The sequence below is a fragment of the Aegilops tauschii genome, chromosome 6 (assembly GCF_002575655.3).
Source record: "Aegilops tauschii subsp. strangulata cultivar AL8/78 chromosome 6, Aet v6.0, whole genome shotgun sequence".
NCBI lineage: Eukaryota > Viridiplantae > Streptophyta > Magnoliopsida > Poales > Poaceae > Aegilops > Aegilops tauschii.
The window spans coordinates 231,034,944-231,042,062 of NC_053040.3; positions in this window are offsets into that span (position 1 = coordinate 231,034,944).

Sequence of the window (7,119 nt, forward strand, 5' to 3'; positions counted from 1 at the left end):
CACTTGTTACGTTATGCCCATTTTCCCGTGTTCACTTTGCATGCTATGCCTCTTTCTATGATTTTGTCATGCAATTGTGACCCTTGCTTGCATCTACCCATGATTCACCATTATGCTACTCCTATGTGTATTTGCATGTTTGGTGGAGATCCTTGTTGCTATTGCCATGTTTATCATGTGCCTCATGCTATTGATGCTATTTTGCTCATATCTTGCTTTCATGCTTGCGATATGTTATGTGCATTATTCATGACCATTATTTGCACACATGACATGCTTGCCATGATTCCTCCTAGTACGTTGCATCTTCGCACTACTAGCTTCCTCGAGTTGATCACTATGATTGATTGCTTTGTCGCATCACCCATGTTCCATTATTACTCGCTTTCTTGGGTTGATGACATATATGCTCATGCCTCTCACATCATATATCTTGATCATTGTCTCTTGTCTCCATTAGTTGAACCTTCCATATGCCATTATAGTGAGTGCACCCATGCTATGCTTATCTATCTTGGAGACTTGGGCATATTCTTGTGAAGCATGCTTGTTTGTTTGAGCCTAATGCCTTTGGTTGTTATCGCATCTTATGCCTCCATACTATGAAATACTCCCTTGTCCTTTCTTATGATAAGAATGATGAGAACACTTGTTGGGTATCTCACCACTCGAATGATAGGTTTTGCATTTACGCTAACCTCATTTGTTTTTCCGAGTGTTTGTCACGTTCTTTCATTTTGAAGGATTCAAAAGGAGGTACCATCACGAGACATATTGGTTATGTGAAGGCATACAAGATGTGCAACTCCAATACTCCATCATCCTTGAGAAAATCCTAATGGTGACCTCCTTCCCTTTGAGCCATCCTCATATATGCATATTGGACGGGTCATTCTTTCATTGTTGTTCCCTTCTTATTGTCTACATGATACATCTATTGGATGGAGGACCGACATTGGAGATCGACTCTATGGACCTTCACATTGAGGAGCGCTCGGACTTATTGGATGCACCTTCGAACCTCCACTCATGCCATGACATCGAGCATTGGTACATCAACACTCCTTCGACACATTGCACCCCCACGTTCATATTTGTTGATTGTGCTCATACATGTCATGCTCGATGGACATATCATACTCACCACAAGTTTGCACCCTATGCATGGATTGACTCACATTATGCTTGTCTTGTTGCATCTATTTCCATGTCATCCATGATATATGAGCTTGTGCATTTCCTTAGCAAATTTGTTGTGATCTTTCTTGATGGCATATTCATACATAATGATCACATTGCCTACCATCAATTGCATGATAACATAATCATATTGAGCATCCACTGCCATATTCATGCTATTGATAAACCGTCTCACTATGACATCATTTTGCACCGTGGTTGCAATCATCATATTCACAACACATTTGTGTGCACAATGTATGATTTTTCTCTCATGAACGCTTTGCATATCATTCTCTATCATCTTGATAAGCTTCATGTGTTTTGTCACGAACAATCTTGTCGCACGGACTCATTCTTACATGATGGACACTTTGTGTGCGCTAACCATTGTATTTTCGAGTGTCGTTTGTGTTTGCTCTCTTTGCATGTATACCACTCCGGAGACACCTTGGAGTAATTGGATTGCGCCATGACTTCCACTCCGTCCAATTACAAGTCCGTCCACGACAACCGTTTCCATGGTGATGAGGATTTCGACCCGAGGTCGGATCTTTCCCAAGGGAGGGGAGATGATGCGGAGCATCCTACGATCATCCCCATGTACACTCGAGCCTACACCATTGGACCTAAGGTGAACCCGCTCCTAAATGCTTCTTCTTTCCATTCATGTGAGACATGGTTGCTACCTAATGCAAGGACACTACACATGCCTAGGTACCAAGGAAACCCTCTCGGAGATGCTCGGAATGATGGACAAGTCCCCAAGTACAAGGATGAAGGAGCACGACGAGAGCAACCGGAGAAAGGCTACAGGACCCGGACATCCGGCCCCGGCCCGGACATCCGGCCCCTGAAGATGTCAACAACAGCAGCAGCCCAGCAACCGAAGTGCTACAGAGCCCGGACATCCGGCCCCTCCCGCAAGCCCGGACATCCGGCACCAGCCCGAAAATCCGGCGCCCATCACAGAACGCACCCGAAGCTGAACCCCGTCAGCCCAGACATCCGGCTCTTCGTGAGCCGCCGGACATCCGGCCCCCAGCCCGGACATCCGGCACCTGCCTGTGCGCAGAGATCGGGCCAAGGGCCCATGTATCCCCCTCTCACTTACCCCTTCGTGGGCTAAAACTATTTATACTCCCCACCTCCTTCTAGTTAGGGTTAGCAAAGGATTAGCTCATATGTGAGATAGAGCTTTGCTCATCCATTACGGATCTACTCCACGAGAGAGACCGCGGCCACTCTACAGAGAAGATCCCCTTGGATTCAAGACCCCCCCCCTCTTGGGCGTCCCCCTCAAGACCTCCTCACGGAGAAGAACCGGTTACCCCTTGTATCATCCTTTGTTGGATTTGGATCTTGTATCTTACCTTTGTGTTCATCGATCTAGCGCATGTGTGATCTATTCTTGTTGGTTGAGTGATTTCTCTCATGTTCCCCTCCTGTTTCCCTCGTGTTTCCCCTCGCGTTCATCGCGTTCTTCGTAGGGGTCCGCTCCTTTCGTGAAAGATCGGCCATCTAGGGTTCCACCCTACATCATCTTCTCAAAATAACATAGCCAAAGAAAGCTCATCCCTACAAGATCATATAGTTTGGCTATGCTTCATTTTCGTCACACAAAATGCTCCAATCATGCACAACCCTGATGACAAGCCAAGCAATTGTTTCATACTTTAGTATTCTCAAACTTTTTCAATTTTCACGCAATATATGAGCACGAGCCATGGACATAGCACTATAGGTGGAATAGAATGGTGGTTGTGGAGAAGACAAAAAAGAGGAAGATAGTCTCACATCAACTAGGCGTATCAATGGGCTATGGAGATGCCCATTAATAGATATTAATGTGAGTGAGTAGGGATTGCCATGCAACGGATGCACTAGAGCTATAAGTGTATGAAATCTCAACAAAAGAAACTAAGTGGGTGTGCATCCAACTTGCTTGTTCACGAAGACCTACGGAAATTTGAGGAAGCCCATCATTGGAATATACAAGCCAAGTTCTATAATGAAAAATTCCCACTAGTATATGAAAGTGACAACATAAGAGACTCTCTATCATGAAGATCATGGTGCTACTTTGAAGCACAAGTGTGGAAAAAGGATAGTAACATTGTCCCTTCTCTCTTTTTCTCTCATTTTATATATATTTTTGTTTGGGCCTTCTCTTTTTTATGGCCTCTTTTTTCTTTTTTTCTTTTTTTGTCCGGAGTCTAATCCCGACTTGTGGGGGAATCATAGTCTCCATCATCCTTTCCTCACATGGGACAATGCTCTAATAATGAAGATCATCACACTTTTATTTACTTACAACTCAAGAATTACAACTCGATACTTAGTACAAAATATGACTCTATGAGAATGCCTCCGGAGGTGTATCGGGATGTGCAATGAATCAAGAGTGGCATGTATGAAAAATTATGAATGGTGGCCATACCACAAATACAATGTCAACTACATGATCATGCAAAACAATATGACTATGATGAAGCGTGTCATAACAAACGGAACGGTGGAAAGTTGCATGGCAATATATCTCGGAATGGCTATGGAAATGCCATAATAGGTAGGTATGGTGGCTGTTTTGAGGAAGGTAAATGATGGGTTTATGGTACCGGCAAAAGTTGCGCAGCACAAGAGAGGCTAGCAATAGTGGAAGGGTGAGAGTGCGTATAATCCATGGACTCAACATTAGTCATAAAGAACTCACATACTTATTGCAAAAATCTACAAGTCATCAAAACCAAGCACTACGCGCATGCTCCTAGGGGGATAGATTGGTAGGAAAAGACCATCACTCGTCCCCGACCACCACTCATAAGGAAGGCAATCAAAGAAACACCTCATGCTTCAAATTTGTCACACAACGGTTACCATACGTGTATGCTACGGGACTAGCAAACCTCAACACATGTATTTCTCAATTTCACAATTACTCAACTAGAACAACTCTAATATCACCATCTTCATATCTCAAAACAATCATCAAGTATCAAACTTCTCATAGTATTCAATGCACTCTATATGAAAGTTTTTATTATACCCATCTTGAATGCCCATCATATTAGAACTAATTTTATAACCAAAGCAAATTACCATGCTGTTCTAAAAGACTCTCAAAATAATATAAGTGAAGCATGAGATATCAATAATTTCTATAAAATAAAACCACCACCGTGCTCTAAAAAGATATAAGTGAAGCACTAGAGCAAAATTATCTAGCTCAAAAGATATAAGTGAAGCACATAGAGTATTCTAATAAATTCCGATTCATGTGTGTCTCTCCCAGAAGGTGCATACAGCAAGGATGATTGTGGTAAACTAAAAAGCAAAGAGTCAAATCATACAAGACGCTCCAAGCAAAACACATATCATGTGGTGAATAAAAATATAGCCTCAAGTAAAGCTACCGATAGACGAAGACGAAGGAGGGGATGCCTTCCGAGGCATCCCCAAGCTTAGGATTTTGGTTGTCCTTGAATTTTACCTTGGGGTGCCTTTGGCATCCCCAAGCTTAGGCTCTTGCCACTCCTTATTCCAAAATCCATTAAATCTTTACCCAAAACCTTGAAAAACTTCACAACACAAAACATAACAGAAAATCTCATGAGCTCCGTTAGTATAAGAAAACAAACCACCACTTTAAGGTACTGTAATGAACTCATTATTTATTTATATTGGTGTTAAACCTACTGTATTCCAACTTCTCTATGGTTCATTCCCCATGATACTACCCATAGATTCATTAAAATGAGCAAACAACACACGAAAAACAGAATCTGTCAAAAAAGAATAGTCTGTAGCAATCTGATTCATACGCATACTTATGTAACTCCAAAAATTCTGAAATAATTTGGTGGACGTGAGGAATTTGTCTATTAATAATATGCAAAAATAATCAACCTAAAAGCACCCTCCAGTAAAAAATGGCATCTAATCTCGTGAGCGCAGAAGTTTCTGTTTTTTACAGCAAGATTGCAAAGACTTCACCCATGTCTTCCCAAAGGTTCTACCTGGCACAAACACTAATTAAAACAAAAAGCCACATCTAAACAGAGGCTAGATGAATTATTTATTACTAAACAGGAAAAAAAAGCAAAAAACAAAAATAAAATTGGGTTGCCTCCCAACAAGCGCTATCGTTTAACGCCCCTAGCTAGGCATAAAAATAGATCTAAGTATTGTCATCTTTTGTATGCAATCCATATGTGTCTCTCATAATAAATTCATAATGTAATTTAATTTTATTTCTAGGAAAGTGTTCCATGTCTTTCCTTAATGGAAATTGGAATCTAATATTTCCTTCATTCATGTAAATAATTGCACCAATCGTTCTAAGGAAAGGTCTACCAAGAATAATAGGAGATGTAGGATTGCAATCTATATCAAGAACGATGAAATCTACGGGCACATAATTCCTATTTGCAACAATAAGAATACCATTAATACTTCCCATAGGTTTCTTAATGGTGGAATCCGCAAGGTGCAAATTTAACGAACAATCATCAAATTCACGGAAACCTAACACATCACACAAAGTTTTTGGAATCGTGGAAACACTAGCACCCAAATCACACAAAGCATAGCATTCATAATCTTTAATCTTAATTTTAATTGTAGGTTCCCACTCATCATAAAGTTTTCTAGGGATAGAAACTTCTAGTTCAAGCTTTTCTTCATAGGATTGCATTAAAGCATCAACGATATGTTTAGTAAAAGCTTTATTCTGATTATAAACATGAGGAGAATTTAACACGGATTGCAACAAGGAAATACAATCTATCAAATAGCAATTATCATAATTAAATTCCTTGAAATCCAAAATAGTGGGTTCATTGCTATGTAAAGTTTTGACCTCTTCCATCCCACATTTATAAATTTTAGCATCAAGGTCTAAAAACTCCGAATCATTGGGACGCCTTTTAACTAAAGTTGACTCATCTCCAGTCCCATATTTATCAAGATTCATATTGGAAAACAAAGATTTAATAGGAGTCACATCAGTCACTTTTAGATCTTCGTCATTATTATCATGAAAACTAGAAGAACATGCTTTCACAAGGCAATCTTTTTTAGCACACATCTTAGCGGTTCTTTCTTTGCACTCATCAATGGATATTCTCATGGCTTTGAGAGACTCATTGATATCATGCTTAGGTGGAATAGATCTAGGTTTCAAAGAATCAACATCAAGAGAAATCATATCCACGTTCCTAGCCAACTCATCAATCTTAAGCAATTTTTCTTCAAGCAAAGCATTGAAATTCTTTTGCGAATTCATAAATTCTTTAACACTAGTCTCAAAATAAGAGGGCATCTTATTAAAATTTCCTAAGATTTGTTGTAGGAATCACCATAATTATTAGAGGAATTACTAGGGAACGACATAGAATTAAAGTTTCCTCTATACGCGTTGTTACCAAAATTGTTCCTACCAACAAAATTCACATCCATAGATTCATTATTATTCTCAATCAAAGTGGACAACGGCATATCATTAGGATCAGAAGAAACACTCTTATTAGCAAACAAGTTCATAAGTTCATCCATCTTTCCACTCAAAACATTAATCTCTTCAATCGCATGAACTTTTTTACTAGTGGATCTTTCGGTGTGCCATTCAGAATAATTAACCATAATATTATCTAGGAGTTTAGTAGCTTCTCCTAAAGTGATTTCCGTAAAAGTGCCTCCCGTGGCCAAATCTAAAAGATTTCTAGAAGCAAAATTCAATCCGGCATAAATTTTTTGTATAATCATCCATAAATTCAAATCATGTGTAGGGCAATTACGTATCATTAATTTCATCCTCTCCCAAGCTTGTGCAACATGCTCATGATCAAGTTGCTTAAAATTCATAATATCGTTTCTAAGAGAGATGATCTTAGCGGGAGGAAAATACTTAGAGACAAAAGCATCTTTGAAATTATTCCATGA